Raw genomic sequence first — 20877 nt, 5'->3', positions numbered from 1 at the left:
ACTTCAGGCATGGCACTTCCCTATACATGAGTGCTAGCTCTCGTTCACACCATCACTCCCAGGGAGGATTTGTTGCCATATATATAGGCAGTGATGTGTGTGAACACACTTAGGACCGCCGGGGCACTTTTCCCCTCTTTAGGAGGTTTTTCCCCCTGGCTTGTATATACGCCCATCATTCTAGGACTAACTTATCTTTGTACATTGACACAATCTAATACACTGTGTGTTGTATGCATTCTTGCTTCTTCTTCTCCAAGCTTTGTGTGCTTTCCTGCAACCCTAATTCCAACACGTAGGAGCCTTCAATACCAGTTAGAAAACATAGGGGTTCAACAAGTGCAAGAATCCATAGCCTGGGGGATTCACAAGCAATATCTTATGATATCATGTGAGTATAAGGGAGGAGGGTTTTTGGAAGGGGGGCTTAAGCTTATAAGTTAGGGGGTGAGGGGGATTTATGGTGGCGGGGGGGAGGGGAGAAGATAGCGGGGGAGAATGAAAGTAGGGGTTTAGTTTCTTCTTGTAGTTTACAATATGTGATCTAATGGTGTAGTTTAAAAACTTGCTTAGTTTACTACTCTTTTAAGCTAACCACACATGGAATAATTTTTCAAGAGTACATGTAGGTCTTTGTGCTTCTAGCACTTACATCCATGCTACTTACATGGCTGCAACTCGTCACATGTATAACAACAATATCTTCTATTAGTTTTTTAAACCTTAAATGGAGGATACTTGAATTTCATAATGCTTAGGAAGGGGTATAGTTTATTTTTTAGAGAAACTTAAATAGGGGGGTTTTTATGAGTTTCATGCATGCATGTGACGTCCCCTTTCTATGGAAAGTGAAGTCCCCAGGATCCATAGTTAGCAATCAATCTAATTAGGGGTTATCTTAAACAAATTAAGCTAGATGATAATCGCAAAGCCACACAAAATCTATTCATTAAAAAAATCACTTCTCACAAAGCAAGAGACCAAATACACCCTTTATAGCCACCATAAGGGCTCAACTCGGCATCGTTGTTTACATCACATTTGACCTCATCCCTTAAAACACTCAATCTTATCTATCCTAATTAAACCCTTATCTCATCACGCCAATCACCATACCTCACACACTCTCAAATCATTGCGTATTTGTGAACACACACACTAGCACCCGCTCCTATTGGAGCTTTTCTTCTTAACACCATAGGTAAAAAATAATCTACCATATTATCAACCTCATATTAACAAGTAAAATAATTCAACATAGAAATATTATTTAAGTAATTAGATTGTGGATTAATACGACCTATACAACCCAAAGGCACCATAGCTTATAAAAAATAATCTACCATAGATAGTATTAACCTCATATTAACCATAGCTTATAAAACATAATCTACCATAGATAGTATTAACGTCATATTAACAAGATTGTGGATTGATACAACCCATATAACCCAAAGGTATACATCATTTGTTTCCTCTTTTCACTTGTTTTAGGCCAAGAATGACTCATGTTAGTAGTATAAAAACTTCTTTGTAATTAGCGAAGGTAGAGGTTATAGATCACAATAAGGGCTCAATTGGCCTATCAGGCTAATCCGAATTGTACATTTCATGGTGGATCTTTAAAAAATGAAGACCACTTTGAGTCAACATGTTACCAAGCAACATAATTTATAATATATAGGATGGTTCCATAATTGATCCTTCCTTACAATATCACACCGTGTTGATGATGATATGATGAAAAAATTGCAAAGGAAGTATCCAACAAATAAGAAAATGTTAGTAAGTCTTCAATAGAATGTGGCATTTCATATACAATGGAGACAAATACTATTGTAATATACATATAAGAATGTTACATGTTGTCTCTCTATGATTCATCGAGGACACTTGATGTTGCAATTGTGAGTGATTCCAATTATTAGCACATGTTAGAATTAATTGATATGTGAGTCCAATTGATTGATAACTGACATTGTGGATTTCATAAGTATAGGCTATTAAATGGAAGATGATGAAGATGGGTATTGAGTGCCGACACCAACTGTCGATGTTTGGTCAGGACTCGCCACTTACATGGTTCCAGACCACCACCTAGTTGGCTCTAGAGGAGTGGCGACTAATGCAGGTGTGCCCAATGTAGCACCAGGATGTTGAGCTACCATCTGCCTACGTGCGGGGTGATTGAGCATGAATGTAGGCAGGTTAGTTCCTATGGCTATCCAAATTCCAGACAGTCTTCCACATCCAGACAAGAATGACTAAATAGATAGAGATGAATAGATAAAGAGCAACAGTGAGACAAGGTCCAATCCATTCTTGAGTATTATAGCACAATGCCTTAGAAGAACTGTGATCATGAATTGCTCACTTAACCCTACTGTGTCCCTATTCGGTATTGTTCCTCTCCTCAGGGCTTGAGTTGATCCAACATGAATCTCTCTATCTAGATAGTAATGCGCTCCCCTCTACAGTCTCAGCCAGGTAGCTCTCTCTTCTATTCCCTTGTCCAACTAATCCCCTTTTTCCCATTACAACCACAGGTACTACCCGTTCATCAAGAAGATATTACAAGTTTGTTACAAAATAAGAAGGCCTAGTTTGTTGCACAATGGTCAATCGTCCAGCAATGATCTGGGCGGTGGCCAAACGGGCTGGTTGGCCAACACCTGGCGATCATGATGGACGTTGTGCCAACGAAGCCCACGATTGCTGTTTGAAAAAAATTGTGCCTAGATTGCCACTTAGTCCAGATGCTCCTATCCAGATTCCTTGCAGAGCCTATTCCAACTCCCCTTTTCTGCTACTTCCTCTATTGCAATGCCTCATGAGATGAACTTGATAGGGTGATTGGCAGCATACCGTGGCTCATAAGCCCTCTTCCTTTTTCTTACCCAAGCATGCCCTATGCCAATCCTTTTGTCGGCCCTCTGGAACTGCACATCGATGGGACATGCCTCCAGATGCCTCACCCTTTCCCTATGCATTACTTCCACAACCATGCCTACTGCGAAGGCGTGGGGATCTGTTTGTTCTAGGGTGATGAGGTCTTCTTCAAACACGGTCTGCTCCAATTCCTTTGGCCTTCTTTGCCCACCCTGACTCCATTTCCACCCATAGGGTGGTGTTCCTATAGGTTTAAGCTTAAGCACCTCCTTTTTCCTTTCTGCTTGTTGGCTCTGTTGTTTGGCGAGGGGCTTTAGCAGGGTCCCTCTTTGAATGAGTTGTTTCCTCCTCACCTGGATGTGCAAGTCATAAGAGACCGCTGCTTCCACGTGCCACTCTAGATCTGGGGGAGGGGCATTGAGGGCATTCCTCCAGAGTGGGAGGATACAGAGGGCCCGCGACGATCTCACAGGATTTGAGAGCAGAGTCAATTATAGTTTCATAGAGAAACTTTGCTACTACTGACGATGCCTTGTAGTCTTTCATGGCCTTGGCCTCTACCCATTTGGTGCAATAATCAGTGGCCACTAGAATGTATTTATTTCTTATTCTCTAAGCTGCTCGCTTGAATGGGCCGAGAAAGTCTAGAGCCCACATCTGGAAAGGCTCTAGGGGCAATACTGGGGTGTGTGGCATTCTATCTACATCATTTGGTTGCCCCAGCCTCTCGCACATATCCCACTCCTTTGTAAACTTGTGTGCATCTTTTAATATAGTCGACCACCATAATCATGCCTGGAACACCTTCCACCCTATGGCTTCTCCAAAAAAAAGCTCTCCGCTTATTCCTTGGTGCACTTCTACCAACACAGCCTGTTGCTCATGTTCAGAGATGTATCTTCTCTCAATATTTGATCAATGCCCATCTTGTAAAAAGCTGTCCAGCTACCACCATGAATTACTTGCTCTGGAGAGTCAGCTTCTTTTTCTCTAATCTCTGGGCATATACTCTGGAAAGGACAAGTCAGACAGGAATTGCAGTATTTCATCATACCAGCTGGGTTTTTCTTCGTCTATATGAGAAAGAGTTGCACATCCAGGAAATCATCTTCCACCCCCTCTGGTCCTTATCCTGACTCTAGTCTTGACAGGAAGTCTACTAAACTGTGTGCTTGTTCTCGGGGGTGTGCCTTATGTTGTAACAAAAGCATCCATCTGGCTAATTTTCTTGCTAGGTTTGGTTTGTTTATTAGGAACAAGAGTGCTTTGTGATCTACATGAAATTCAAACATTTTCTCCAATAGGTCATGCTTGAACTTCTTGATGGAGTAGATAATTCCTAGTGACTCCTTTTTTGTAGTGGAGTAGTTTTTCTCTGGTCTAGATAGCCTCCTACTTGCATAGGAAACTAGTATGTACCAACCTTCTTGTGCTTCCTGCATCAAATCACTACCAATGGCAAAATCAGAGGAATCAACAAATACATGAAATACCCGTTCATAGTTCGGCTGTGCTGGAGAATGGGTGCTTCCGACAATATTCACTTAAGATTCCGGAATGCCTCCTTATAGGATCCGAACTAGACATATTTTGCATCCTTCACCACCATCAAACTGTACAGGGGCACTGTCACATTGGCCAAAAACCTCATGAATCTGCTATGCCACTTGATTAGCCCGAGGAATCTTGCAAGTTCTTTGGCGTTCTCGGGCGGTTGCAACTTTACAATGATTGCGACCTTGGACCACAGATCCATAGCTAGCTAGCCCTTCTGCAGATACTATGTGCCCTAAGAGGGATCCACTTGTTATAGCAAAGGTGCACTTGGCTGGATTCATGCTGAGTTTGGCCTTTGTGCACTTCTCTAGGCACATTGTGAGGTGTGTTATGTGATCTTGTTTCTTTCCGAACATGCTAAAATCATCCACAAACACCCTCATGAAGGTGGTTAGATATTCATAGAATATTTCTGAACCACCTTTGGAATGTAGCAGGAGCATTTTTAGCCCAAATGTCATTACATTATTGGAGGCAAATTCCTCCCATTCTGTCATGAAGGCTGTTTTTTCTTTATCTTTTCTAGGGCCATCTGTACGTGGTTGTAATCATTAAACCCATCTAGGAAGAAGTATGTCTCGTGCCCGGCTCTACCGTATCCAGCAAGGAATCTATGAATGGTGGTGGGAATGAATTTGATATGGTGGAGGCATTCAACTTGCGACGATGGTTGATGTAGACCCTTGGCTTTCCACTCTTCTTCGAGATGATGACTATTGGTGAAATCCATTCTGCCCTGTCCACTGGATAGATAAACCCAACTCTTAACACCTTGTCAATCTCCTCCACTTGTTTTGCGTAGTTAGGGTTCATTATGTATCTGCTCCTGGATAGGAGTTGCATCCTCTTTTAAGTTAATCTTGTGTTGATAGAAGCTAGGGTCAATCCCCTTCATGTCTGAGTAATTCTAGGAAAACACATTCTTGTAGGACTTTAACAAATCCAATAGCCTTCCCCAGAATTCCTAATTTAGCTGGGCAGCACTGATTCTGACTATTTTTTGCTCTTAGTCGTTCCCCAGATTCACTTCTTCTAGTTCATCTTCCTAGACTTTGATGTTCCACTTCCTGAGTTGGGCTTCCTCTTGCTTGAGAGCTATCATGGCTTTTTCCTACTCAACCTACAGTTCTACTACACTAGTCCTGAGTGTCCTCCTCCTCTTCCTTTGCACTTTCTGCATTTAGTAGCACTTCAGGGTGAGCCCCCAAGACTTCTTGATCGTATCTTTGTATAATCCTTTCTATGTCCACCTCAAATAGTGACAGCAGATCTAGATTTTCCTTCATGATCTACTCTTCTTCATTGTCTTCTACCCTTTTAGGTAGTTTAGGCCTCCGTATGCATCGGTCGGCTGGTTAGATTTAGTTTGTCTTTTCTTGTGAGACAACCGAAATGTAGACTTTTTTTCCCCTCTCCATGATTGTGATCTTGTTCGTATCCCAGTTGTGCTTTATCCTTCCACTCTTAAGCCCCACGGTCTTCCCAAGAGCATGGGATATGCACCTGCTAGCTTAGTCATTTTGAGAACTATGAACACGGTAGTGAACATACATCCTGCCACTTATATTTGTTCTCCCCTGATTATCCCAACTGGTCATACCCTTCTCTGGAAACGGAGCTGGCTACATGTTAATAATTCTTAAATTTTAGCCAGATTATCTGATATTATGTTCACTCTTGACCCTCCATCCAAAATGACCCTTGTCACTGTATGTCCTCTGATCTTGATGGTCACTTCTGGAACAAACGTGTCACATTCCTACTGGACTGTTTCCACATTCTTGCATTCTCTTGTTGTCGGGTTCACTGGTTCCTACAAGGGCATCTGCACCAATTTCTCATTTGGCACTATGGCCTAAAGTGCCTTTTTCCTGTAATTGAGAACCAGATTCAACATTTGGTCCAGTGTGATGTTCAATTTCATCTTGCTGAGACCCTCCCATAAGTTGTATTCCTTTGGAGTTGCTACTTTTCTCCTTGTCAGTTGGCATACCTTGGTTTTCGTAAATCTTTCCTTCTTCCTCTTTTGCTTCCCTTTCCTTTTCCAAACTTCCCCTTGTAAGTTCTCCTATCTAGATTCCTTCCAGATTTCCTTCCGTTTCTTCTCTTAAGATGCTTCAGCTACTTTGGGCTGTAATTGGCTCTAGTTAGCACTTCGACATCGGCTTCTTTCTTGCATTGATTTCTTTTCTTTCTTGACCAGGTTTTTCTTGTCCAAATTTTCCTCAAGATGCTCTCCCAGGGGCAGTGTTTCTTGCATTGTCCTCACCATCCCTTGTGCGCTCTGCACCAACTTGGTGATTTGTTCACGAACTCTCTGCTGTCCTACCCACTGTTCTAGCTTTTGTTTTTGTTCCGGATTGGCATTCCTGCCTGTCAGCATCTTGACAAGTCCTTGCGATCTTGTGATAGCCATCACCTCTAGTGGATTTTCTTATTCTCTCTATGCCCCATGGTCCACTTTTACCATGTTCACAACTATATCAGCTCATGTCGGGTTCGCCTCCCTTTACAGCCTCACCTCTCACAGTTCATGCTGATGGCACTGAAATATGGGGCAGTCGTTTTGTCTATATCCTAGACCATTACAATAGAAACAAGCTCCCTTTGGTCCAAATCTACCACCTCCTCTTCCATATGGTTTGTTGACTTGAGGTCCTATGGGTGACCTGGACGATGGGGCTTGTTAATGCTACCTCCCCCCCCCGCAGAGAGTGCATAACTACTAAGTGATCCTTAACTTGCACTCCTCCTTCATGTGACCTTGATTGTTGCACCTTGTGCACCAGACGTCTGGTCTGAGTCTAGATCCTGCGTGTCCTCCTCCTCTGGCAATCTTGGCTAGGGCAGCCTTTAGTTCTTCCTGAACATTTACTGTGTGCTTCTTTCTTACCTTTCTTTTTCTAGGGCTTTTGCTCTGCAGCACCGACTCCCGAGAATGGTCGGTTGGGTTGATCCAGATGCATTAACATTGCTCAGAATTCAACTGCATAGTCTTCTGTTGGCCTCTTCTGAGTTAAGCTTTGCAGATTTTCTAGCACTTTTGTTATGGTCTTGTCTTTCCTGAACCTTTTCAAGAAGGCCTTCTTCAATTCTTCAAATTTTTGGAAGTGCTCTAGACCATACTGTGTAAACATGTGTGAGTGGCCTTGCCACCCAACATTGTTGCAAAATCCTCAGTCTTTTGTGGCAATGGAGCTCTGGTGGCCAAGAATGTGGTTTCAAAGGCGAAGATGTGGGCATCAGATCCTCCTCGCTCTTGCCCTTGAATTTAGGATACTTAAAAGACATCCTTCCCACACAGCTATTGGTTCTTCTTCTTCTTGAGCTTCTTGCCTCCTATTTTGTGGCTTCTGGTGATCTCCTTCCTAATTCCTCAGTGATTCCTGAATTTGTCTTTCTAGCTGGCGTGGAATCCCTTCTATGAGTCTTCTTAGATGATGCAATTGTCCTTCGTGCTCTACAGCTTCAGCCCCTTTGGATGCGACGGTGCCGCATTGCTCTGTTTGAGCTACCTTCATTCTCCATGCATACTCCATTGTACTCTTATGACTCTCTCTTGAACATTCCTAACACAACAGTGTAGTCGCTTTCTCGATTTTTTTCAGCTAGCTTCACTCTCATGACTAAATGTGCACGACTAACCTCTATTTTCCTACTCCCCAACTCGGTACCTACATGATTCCAGACCACCTAGTCAAATCCAGAGAAGTAGCAACTAATGCAGTTGTACCCAATGTAATAAGCCAACGCTAGGAGATTGAGCTACCGTCTACCTAAGTGCAAGGAGATTGAGCATGAAAGAAAGCATGTTAGTTCCTATGCCTATCGAGATTCCATACAGTCTTCCACATCTAGACATGAATGACTTAACACAAGAATGAACACTAAATAGACAAAGATGAATAGATAGAGAGCAACAATAAGACAAGGTCCAATCCATTCTTGAGTTTTATAGTACAATGCCTTAGAAGAACTTTGCTCACATGAACTGCTCACTCAAACCTACTATGTCCCTATTTGGTATTGTTCCTCTCCTCAGGGCTGGCCTGACCCGACATGAATGTCTCTATCTAGAAAGCAATGCACTCTCCTCTATATAGTCTCAACTGGGTAGACTAGATCCACTCTCTCTCTTCTATCCCCTTGTCCAACTAATCCCCCTTTTCCCGTTACAACCACGGGTACTACCCATTCATCAAGAAGTTGTTACAAGTTTGATACAAAAAAAGGCCCGGTTTGTTGAGGGCTTGTTGCACCCATGTGAGCTACATTTTAGTTTTACATGGCTAGGCCCATTTGTATATATGAGCTTGGGCAAAGCATTTATTTACACTTTTGAACATTGGACTATGGTTATTTTTTGTACAAGACCAATTTTAGATGCAACTACTAATTATGGCTCCAAGGGCTAATTTTGATAATAAAACTTTAAATACCCACATGAGAAAGCGAAGCCACTCATTTTGGGAGGGAGAAGAGAGAGAGAGAGAGAGAGAGAGAGAGAGAGAGAGAGAGAGAGAGAGAGAGAGAGAGAGAGAGAGAGAGAGAGAGAGAGAGAGAGATTGAACCCAATGCTTATGTGCTTTTGTGTTTATTATTTTACTTATGTTATGTACATGTCTATGCTTATCCTGAGTCATATGATTATCTTGTTCATAGTTTATTGATTCAGTCCTTATCTTGGAAGAGAGTGTGGTTATTGCAAGTCTCCATGTATGAAGATCCTTGATATAGTACAATTTTTGACTTACTTAGGGCCTATACATCTTCTCAACCGAAGCTCTCAGGTCAATATATTCATCTTTTATAATTTGCTTGCAAAAATACACCTCATCAGCGACACTAGCTGTGCTCTATTTGAGATCATATTTGGAAAAGCCTTACCCATTCCAACTGCTGCAACTCAAGTAAGAGGGAATGTTACATGTAGTCTCTCTATCTTGGGTAACACCACTTTAATACTAATTGTTGAGTATAAGCTTGCACGCGCGCTGACACTAACAAAGTATCATGGGTGAATCCATTTGAATGCTTTCCATCATGGGTGGCCTTATGTTCATGTGTTTGTACTTATATCGTGCTATATGTGAGAATTGATTGTTGAGTGAGTCCAATTAACTCTAGAATTGATTGTTGAGAGAGAGCCCAATTAGTTCTATGACACATGCAATTGTGAGTGATTATACTGTGCTATATCTGAGAATTGATTGTTAAGTGAGTCCAATTAATTCTAGAATTAATTATTGAGAAAGAGTCTAATTAATTATGTGACACATGCAATTGAGTGATTCCAATTATTAGCACATGTTAGAATTAATTGTTGAGTGAGTTTGTGGTGGATTTTATGCATATAGGCTATGAAATGGAAGATGACGAAGATGGGTATTGACCGAGGACACCAACTTAGGTCTTTACCATATTATTATTTCTAGCCATGCACATGCTAGCTACATTTTGGTTTTACATGGCTAGGCCCATTTGTATATATAAGCTTGGGCAAAGCATTTATTTACACTTTTGAACATTAGACTATGGTTAATTTTTGTACAAGCCCAATTTTGAAATTAACAACTAATTATGGCAGCTCAAGAGCTAATTTCGATGAATACAACGTTAATACCCAAATGAGAAAACAGAGCCGCTCATGTTAGGGGGGGGGAGATTGAACCCAATGCTTATGTGCTTTTTTCTCTGCTATTTTACTTATGTTATGTGTATTTCTATGCTTACCTTGAGTTATATAATTATCTTATTCATAGTTTATTGATTCAATCCTTATCTTGGAAGAGAGTGTGATTATTGGAAGTCTCCATGTGTGAAGATCCTTATTAACAAAGAAAATGTAAGTAAGACTTCAATAGAATGTGGCATTTTATATATAATAGAGGCCAATACTATTGTAATATACATATAAAAGTGAAGAAGGTGTAGTGTTATAGGAAAAATGCTTTACTACTTCTAATTGAACCTTACTTTTTAAATTGAGAAATATTGTAATTTGTCATTGCATCTATTTAGATGCTTATAATTGTTTTGATATAGAATATGTCTTTGCATGCATTCATTATGTCTAAATTAATTTGCATTATTACCATATTTTCCTCACATATGATGGTGTGATAAGAGTGTTGTTAGGAAAAAGGTGGCTAAATAACAACCTAAGAAGCTCATCAAAGCTTGTTTGTGACCATTTAAGAATAAAATTCAAGCAGTAAAGGAATAATATTGCAAAAAACCTACTTTGTTTGTATCCCTTGTGCAATAATTACAATGGAACTTTTACATCATCCATGACCTTAAAAGTTCGATATTCATCACCATTCCCTATGTCACAATGCCTAGATCCATCATACAAAGGCACTTTTTCATCATCCATAAGGTTAAAAATTTGAGATGCATCATCACTCCCTACTTTACATAATCGAATTTCATGAAGTTGTAGCCACAATATCAAACATAATCATTGACATCCTTGAATTTCAACTTTCATGAAGTTGTATCCACAATATCATATCAAGATTCGTTCTTTTAAAATTAACATCCTTATCTAAATAATGTGTCACTTTGAACAAATCCATTCACACTTCTTTTGAAATTTAACATCATCATCCTCCTCCACAAAAAAAAGAGAGAAAAGTGATCAATAAATCAATTTCAACAAGTAAAAGAAGTAACTTAAAAGAGGAAAAAAACATGCTACATTTGATAAAGTTCTCACTTTAAAATTACACTTTAGGTAGATTTTACAAACTATTTTGAACCCCCCCCTCTCTCTCTCTCTCACACACACACACACACACACACACACACACACACACACACACACACACACACACACACACACACACACACACACACATGTCATAAAAATAATTTTGTTGATCATGATTTCACTCCAACTTAAGTGTACATCACAAGTTGTTTCCATTAACTTAAGTGCACATCACAAGTTGTTTCACTCCAACTTAAGTGTACATCACACGTTGTTCAACCCAAGAATAAATGAAAACTCCATTACATTCATTTCCTATTGTGATCAATGTATCCTACATTATTCCCATGTTGGATATATCACCTAGACACTTCATGAGATTCATTTTTTTCCAACTCATATGCTTTCATTCTTGAATAGAAGGAACATGATACTTGTAGGTCCACCAAATGCATTAATTCTACATCCTCCATTGATTTTAAGCAAAACAAAACATTCTCAACAATGATGTCAAGTTTTGCACATCTTCTACCATAGTATTTAATGAACTTACTAGTGGGAATAGGGAAACCATGAGGTCACAATCCATTAGCACTTGAACCGAATTCATAAATTCTTTTCCCCTCTAACGATAAAAAAAGGGGGATTGCCATTAGCGCTTGAACTGAATTCGTAAATTCTTTTATCCTCTAACAACAGAAAATAAGGGAAGATGAAAGGGGAGATAAATGCGAGAATAAAGGTGAGTGAGAGAGAAAATAAAAGAGCAGAGATAGTGGCAAGAATAAAGGTGATATACATACATGAGAGAGAAAAAAGAGGGACATGGGAAAATTAAGGAGAGGTGTAACATGCCATTAGAAAATAAAGGTGAAGCACATGCATTAAACAAATAATGAACAAAGGGGAGGAGAGAAAAAATGTAAATTACATGTGCATGCATACACATACAGAGCCAACATTGGCACAATCCTTGCTCTATCAAACATAGATAATAGAGGCACACACATAATACACATACATGTGCATGCACACATGCACATACACATGTGCACACATGTACACACACACACACACACACACACATGCACGTGTGCATGTACACACATAATGCACACCCACACGTGTTCGAAAAAGTATATATATTATAAGTTTTTAAAAAGTAATATAAATATTATTTTAATTTTATGTATCAAATTATATTTATATTTATATATATATATATATATAGTGTAAGTTTTAAAAAGTAATATATATATTATTTTTTAAAATTTTTATATGAAATTTTAGAGTATCTTTTTAAATATAATCTTTTCAAGAAGCAAAAACATCCACTTAATTTTGATGGCTTATTTAAGGTATTTTTTGACCATTTTTTCAACATAGTTTTTATGTATAGAAGACTCTAATTTGATACAATCAAGATCGCATTTAAAAGTTCAAGATCACACCATCCCTCATGACATGGAATAAAGTCATGTAAGGCATATTCATGAAGCACCATGTGTGCATAAAACGGATGCATCACAATTGGTGCAAATATGTGTTCCTACAAGAACTGTTCTCTTGGGTTATCTTGGATGTCACAATATTACAGACATCATATCTCACAATATAACCACTAAATTGGAACGATGTAAATAGGTCAAATGTTTATCATTTTGTGTTCTATAACTTGTTGATAATTGGGATTGAATAGATCACTTTCTGATTTGTACATATCTTAGTTCCTATATTGCAACACATCATGTAGAGATTTAGGGATTGCGCCTATCTATCTACATTGCAAAGCAATTCAGTCAAAAAGAGTTAAATTAATGTGAGATCTTTAACGTCAACATGTAAAAAAATAGGAATTACATGTATCCATATCTACATTACTGTGAAGCAATTTAGTAAAAAGAAAGTTGGATTGCCTTGAGATCTTCAACATCATCAGCATCTAGAAATTTAGGGATTGCACCTACCAATCTACTTTTTAAAAAAAAAAACAAGCTAGGGTTTAATGGCACAAAATGTCCTATAAACTCGTAACTCATAAGGAGAACACTTTTTTCACACATTTCATCCATCTGCTCACACTAAGGAGACTTATTTGCTTCCTTAGAGTAAGACCCTATCTTTGATGAATGTTTCTTCTTTTTGTGAGGTAGTAGACCTAGTAAACAACCCCCGTGATATAGTCGGACTCATTGGTCTCATCGATCGATCTATAGAGTAAGAGGATTCTTGACTATCTCTATAGATCGAGACACTACATCTTTGATGAATGTTTCTTCTTTTTGTGAGGTAGTAGACCTAGTAAACAATTTATAAGAGAAGGATGTAGAAGTCATCCCACTGGAACTAAGAGATAAGGGATGCATCATCCAAAGTCTCAACGACTAAGGGTGCCCAACTAGAAATAACTAAAGTCCTAATTAAGGACATGACCATGGACAAGTTGGCAAAAAATCTACTTAATGGATTAGGCCAATTGTGGTAGGGTCAGTATCAAGGGCAACCTCACCCTAACCAATTTGTCAAGGTAGGACACACCCACACCTATTTCCATGGAGAGACATGTTTGGTGTGTAATTTATCACCAAAATCATACAAGTATGGAGCATGAAATGCTAAGGCCTAGACAGTAATAATTTTTGCTCATTTCCAATGCCATGAGAACCATGACACAACCCAAGGAAACCCAATAGGGTTGACTCCATAACCACAACCCATGCGCCACCCTATCATCTCTATCTCCCCATGTAAATCATTCATTGATGGTCCTAGCACTAATTCTACCATTAATAGTGGAGGCTGATTCTATCGCAACCACCTGTTGATTTTGAAGGGCCCAAGCCATTTCACACACCAGAAGAAGGCCTCACATAACAAACTTCTACATCTTATATCCCCTTCATTCCTCCCTCTCGACCTCCAGGGGTTGCTACCCAAAAATTATTCCAAAATTTGCATCCAAATGCGGATTCGTTTTGAATCTATAATTTAAATCCGCACACTAACTTCAGGGCATATCTTGGACTATCTGCACCTCTTCGCCTAGGTGGCAACTTCACCCCACTGACTTGGATGATATGCACACCATTAGGAAGGGGGGTATATTACCACTTCATAGGTTATTAACATGGTTTCACCCACCCATGTAAGGTGCTTTACTATTTGTTCAAGTTAAGAGCATACCTCAGCCTTGTCGAAGCATGTGTAAGTTGGGTCTTGCCTTCGAGCCACAAATGCAACTTCCCATTATGGGTGCACTAGCTCATCCATCGTGTCCTCACTTTGTTGTCACACAAGTTCTCCTTGCCGCCCAAAGGGGTGAAGGGAGAGGTCTTAATGCCTAGACGGAGGCAAGAAGAGATCCGTCTTCATCGCAATGGTTCTCTCTCACAATAGATGGGGAATAAAGGGGAAGCTAATGCAAGAAGAAAAACTAATATCAAACCTATCTAACATGCATTCATCAAAGCAAACTAATATCAAACCGAGTCTAACATACCTCCATCAAGCAAACTAATATCAAACCCATCTAACATGCATCCATCAAGCAAGCAAGCTTCATTATTAGCATATGCAAGCAAGCAAGAAGAGGGAAGAAGGAGAGCGCACAAGAAAGCTATATTGTAAGGGAATGATTATGTCTTGCTTATTGGTAACAAATGACTTATACATAAATGACTAGTTTTCACACTAGGTCAACCAAACTTAAAAATGGTCTAGCCTCTATTACTGGTCTTAAGAAACTATGTACACTAAGTCCGTATAATTTTCCTATTTGACATTAAACGTAAGGTAAGGTCGCTTTATATATTCCAGCACCGTCTTATAAAAGTTAAGTGTCCATTTAAATAGGCATGGTAAAGTGCCTTTAGGGGGCGGGCGAAACCATGTTAACCTATAGAGTGGTTTAACACACCCTCTTCTTAATGTGTCCTCATGTCCCTCGAGTTGATGGTGAAGCTACTACCATGGTGGGAGGTGTGGATGGTCCAAGATATGCCATGAAGTTGGTGACTTATGTTGGACATGTCATCTCCAGCTTTCTTTTACTCCATTTTATCCATATATTTATATGATATTTTTAGGTATTTTCCATATTTCTTATCCTACTTTAAGCATTTTTATCTATCATGAACATTTTTCCTCCAATGCTACTGGCCTTCTTCCTCTCCTCTCCTTGATCACACAAACAAATGTAGGCTTGTATTTTTGGACCAATACAGTACATTAACATTTGGTGGGATTTAGAATACATAACTCAAGCATGTTAGCCTTGCCAAAAAAAAAAAGTTTTCAAAGTGCACTATATGTAGTGCATAAAGGATCAGTTGTTGTTGGGAGCCACAAAGTACCAAGACACGAACATAATATATTGATATGTTAAAGAAAATCCCACATGTTGAAAAATGAACCCTACTATGCTTGGAGATTGACCTCATAATTAAATCCTAATAAGTACTTATGCATAATACATGATAAGATGGACCAGAAGAAAATATTTATCCCAAGATTGAAGGTGTGTTCCAAGGAGACTGACAAGTTAACAGAATTGCCAGTGTCACTAATGGAATGACAACCCGTGGACATGGACAAGGGCACTATGGACATTTTTCTATCAGCTTATGGCCTTTGATCCAAATTTCACAATAGGTTCTCTTACCTTGTGTCTAAGAAATCTTAAGAGGTGTGAGATACATGAGTAATGAGTATGGAGATCTTTCCAATGATGGTATGCCCAGATTTATTAGCACATTGTTGAATGCTTGAAACTCCATAAAGGCTCTTGATCACCATTACCTGCATGATGGATACATGGGTACTTCATTTAATGATGTTGGGATACCAACAGAAGTGTTAATAAACACAAATCCTAGTTCAAAATTCAATAAGTTGCCAGAGAATTTGATGTTGCAATTAGACAATTATGCCTCAAAGAACGAGAATCAGTATTTATTTGCCTATCTATTATTGTCGCTTTTGTTGAAGGAGTATTTAGGATGGTCCAGTTATGATTTTTAATGGTTGGTCATATATATGAGAATATTGATGCAATGTTTAGTAGGTTTTCTAAGAAACTCAAGACTAGCCAGACATTCACCTTCCCACATTTAATGAAAATATTTAAGGATACCAAAGTATCTACTTTAACCCCATTCTTGATGACAAATATCCCAGATTTCAAGGGATTCTTATTGATGGATATGCTAGTGGGGAACTCATCACAACCATTAAAATTTAGATTCGCAATAAAAGGTTCCAATCATGTAATATAAAGTGCATCCTAAATTAATTGCATGGTTGCCAAAGGATGGTGGTATTGAATTATGGAAGAAGAATAGTGATGGTAGCACAATACTACCGATAGGGGTTCCATATGTTGTTCCAACCTTTGAGTACATTAAAGATCACTTAGAGGTGATAAAAGGAATTAAATATTACATATGATATTGAAAAAGATGGGCTGATGTTCAAGGATCTGAATGTAGATTTCACCTTATACATCAGCCTATAGTGATTGAGTATCAGGAGACCATGGTTTAGGCACTAGAGTCAAGTGTCTAGGATGGAGGCTTCTATCAGAACTTTTGGCCAAGAACTCTAGGCATACATGTGGATGATATAATTGTTGATATTGATGATGAATTCTTGGGATTGGAGAAATTTGATGATTACTATTACATACCACAAAATAAAGCCCGAAACAAGCTTTGCAACCATGGTTGATGTTAGAAAGGGAGACTTTGTTCTTATTTAAGCACATCCAAACCAATATATCCTATATGGTTGGATGTAGCTCAGAGTCACACATATGTGAACAAATCATTTGAAAACTACAAGAGGATTTTACTACAATATTGGGTATGTGTATGCAAAAAGAGAAATGTTAGTGATGTTGAGGTTTATAGAGATTGTTGTTTGGAGGGATTGTTGTTTAGAGCAAATTCTAGATGATATAACAAGAATGAACATCTCAGACAACATCATATACAAGTTCTTGAATAATGGAATGAAATATAGGTAATTGTTCATCATTATGGCAAAGCAGAGACACTGAAAGTTCCTCCATTAGAACAATGCCCACTACTTCAACCACTTCATTAGTCAGTTCCAACATCGGAGAACTCATTCGAATCTCGTAGAAATTCAACCCAGACCCAGACACAACATCATAGTGTCCTTAAACTCTTTGGACACAAGGCAATCAAGCATTCTGGAGAAAAGAAGATACACATGCAAAACCGGTTGCTAGAGGCCAACAATCTTTTCAAGATTATCTTCATAGACAAGTTCCAATGTTATCTAGTACACATCTAGATGCACATGTGATTGATGTTAAAAATTTTGGCATCTGCAAATAAAGAACTATATTATGATAACTTATCCACAAGATTCTCATGTGGGTCTGAACTTTGTTCATGGGATGAACAATCCACCAGGTGTGCCATGTGTTAATCCATAGTATTATCCATATAGTATTAAGCCTTAGTCATTATTCTTGCAATTAGATATCAATCGGCATGCTCGAACAACCATTTGCGTCTCTTTGTATCTTTGTTGATTATCTTATAGCGTAAGGCACAAGCTCATAATGAAAATCATTGGTAGTCAGAGAGAGCTTTTATAATAATACAAAGATATGTTATGCCATCACTGTTTATCTTGTAAATGTTTGGTATATACTAATGTCTATTTATATTATCAACATGTTAAAACGTATGTGTTGGTTATCCACCACCATAAAAATATCAATATCTGACCAAATGCAATTATCGAAAAAATATCTAGATTTTCACACCTAAGAAAAAACCATAAGCCCACAAGTCAGCATATAGGAGTATATCAAATACTCATGAATAATCTAGTTTCTAAATTACCAATAGCCACCCATATCAATGGGTGAGCTAATTAGCTAGCCATTCTTTATTTCAATCAGCTAACTATTACAGAGTTGTTAATCCATGAGTAAACACAAGTATTTACTCACCCACTCTAGCAAACAAACAACAAAGTTCATAAGCACCATAGTCTCACCATCAACATCCCTTCAAGTGCATCTTGGATAAGGGGCTATGGTGGGCGAAATCTTGGTCCATGGTATGATCCATCACATGTATTTACCTTGAAAGGTGCATGCATAAAAAGTTACCTTTATTGTTGCCACTACTTTTCTCTATTTGACAATCCAAACCTAGAAAGATACAATTACAATAAGTTTTCTTTATTGTTTACCACTACTTTCTACTTTATTCGACAACCCAAACCTCATCCAACAATAAAACACCTCAACAATCTCTTCACCAATAACTTCATTTGACTAGCAATGGCCGATGGTGTTGGTTCTTAATGGTTTGGCGTGGTATGATTCCCAAATCTTATGGTGTCGAAGCTAGAGATAAAGGTGATTTTTAATCCACGTGTTGCACTTTTGTGGGTGAGGTTCTTATTGTTGATAGTAAAGATAGTCATAGAAAAAGTAATGGTCCAGCTCGGTTGTAGTCCACGAGGTAGCTACACAGTCCTCTCTTTCACACCTATGATAGCCACACAAGAAGAATAGAGAAGCAAGAGCAAGACTCACTTGCACAATGGGAGGGAGAGTGTATTGTGTTATAAGAGATAATTGACTTATATAGAAGGCCATACGTTTTCACACACTCAAACTATGGTCAATTGGGTGCCGCCTAAGACTCATAAGTCGTTTATTTCTTATACAATGCTTAATCTCATATACATGCATGAAGTACATTCATAGGGGATTTATCCTAGCTTGCTTATATTGTTGCTTATACAATACTTAATCTCATAATACATGCGTGAAGTACATTTCTAGGGGATTCATCCTAGCTTACTACCATGATCTTAGAGCGAGATTCGCGTGAGCTTGTTACCACACACTCTTAGAGTTAGAATCACCATAAGTATTCCATTGGAAAATTACATATTCATGTCCAAGTTGTAGATTTACATATCGTTACTTTATGACTGATCATATATCATTTTATTGTGTCCATCTTTGCTCTTTGATGTAGAATATTAGTGGCAGCGGTATGGATGTGAATCCAAGAATGGATTAACATTATCCACTTTGTCCTCTCATGATCAAGTAGAAGACTTTGTTGTGGGGAGAATTCAGAAGCTTGCTCGTGTTGTCTTGATACTGAGTGAATGCTCAATGGTCATTATTCTGGAAGGAACGAGGAAAGATGTTAGTAAATAAAGAAGTTAGTGGTTGAGGTGTTTTATTGTTGGATGAGGTTTGGGTTGTCGAATAAAACACTAACAACAATAAGTAAATGATGTGGGAGCCTTTATGATTGTTGTTGAGGTGTTTTATTCGCCAACCACTAACTTCTTTATTTACTAACATCTGTCCTCGTTCCTTCCAGAATAATGACCATTGAGCATTCACTCAGTATCAAGACAACATGAGCAAGCTTCTGAATTCTCCCCACAACAAAGTCTTCTACTTGATCATGAGAGGACAAAGTGGATAATGTTAATCCATTCTAGGATTCACATCCATACCGCCACTAATATTCTACATCAAAGAGCAAAGATGGACACAATAAAATGATATATGATCAAGTCATAAAGTAACGATATGTAAATCTACAACTTGGACATGAATCTGTAATTTTCCAATGGAATACTTATGGTGAAACACCATATTAGATAATTTGGGAAAAATCCCATTCCCATTTGAAAAATGGGATCAAGGTGAACCTATCCACCAAGATTTTGTTAAAACCCCCTCATGTGATATCGTTGGAAAGATATTTAAAAATAGAATCTAAATCTACAATCTCCGACAAATTTGGAATTAATATGATCAAGATATGGCCAAAACTATATTGAAAAGTTGATTCCCAAAGTGTAAGATTTTTTCCAAATTATCTAATATTGTCTTGTGATTCTAACTCTAAGAGTGCGTGGTAACAAGCTCAGGCGAATCTCGCTCTAGGATCATGGTAGTAAGCTAGGATGAATCCCCTAGAAATGTACTTCATGCATGTATTATGAGATTAAGTATTGTATAAGCAACAATATAAGCAAGCTAGGATGAATCCCCTACCATGAATGTACTTCATGCATGTATATGAGATTAAGCATCGTATAAGAAATAAACGACTTATGAGTCTTAGGCCGCACCCAATTGACCATAGTTTGAGTGTGTGTGAAAACTTATGGCCTTCCATATATGTCCAGGCTCACGGCTCATGTCTCTAGGCTCACATGTCCAAGTTTGCATCTTTTTGTGCGGGGCTGACATCTCCTACCCGAGCTGTGCTTTGGCCTAGTTTTGTATTGTTTTTGAGATTTTTTGGACTTGATGAAATGTGATTAATATTCTTAATCTTAATTATTAGTTATGATATAACTAATTAGGTGTTTTTAGAGGATTTTACATACTTCTACTCTAACAATTTAACAATGTATGAACAAATTGAACCAAAATTGACAATTTCACTCATTCAATTTAATGGAGCTTCATGCTTAAGTTTTTGGGATGGATTCCACTCATTATCATAATTTCTAAGCTAGTTCTTGGATCAACGCAACAAAACCTAAGCCTCTTAGGCTCCAATTTTATGCAAATCACCCTAAAAAACATGGGTTGTACCCTACCAATAGATGAAATAGAATACCCTCATACAACATAAATTCCAAATCAAAATCAAACACATCCAATGCTCCAAAACTGTATGTTTTTCAGA

The sequence above is a fragment of the Cibotium barometz genome, chromosome 21, assembly GCF_041138505.1.
Source record: "Cibotium barometz isolate CiBa-2024 chromosome 21, ASM4113850v1, whole genome shotgun sequence".
Taxonomy (NCBI): domain Eukaryota; kingdom Viridiplantae; phylum Streptophyta; class Polypodiopsida; order Cyatheales; family Cibotiaceae; genus Cibotium; species Cibotium barometz.
Note: the sequence above shows the minus strand (reverse complement) of the source record.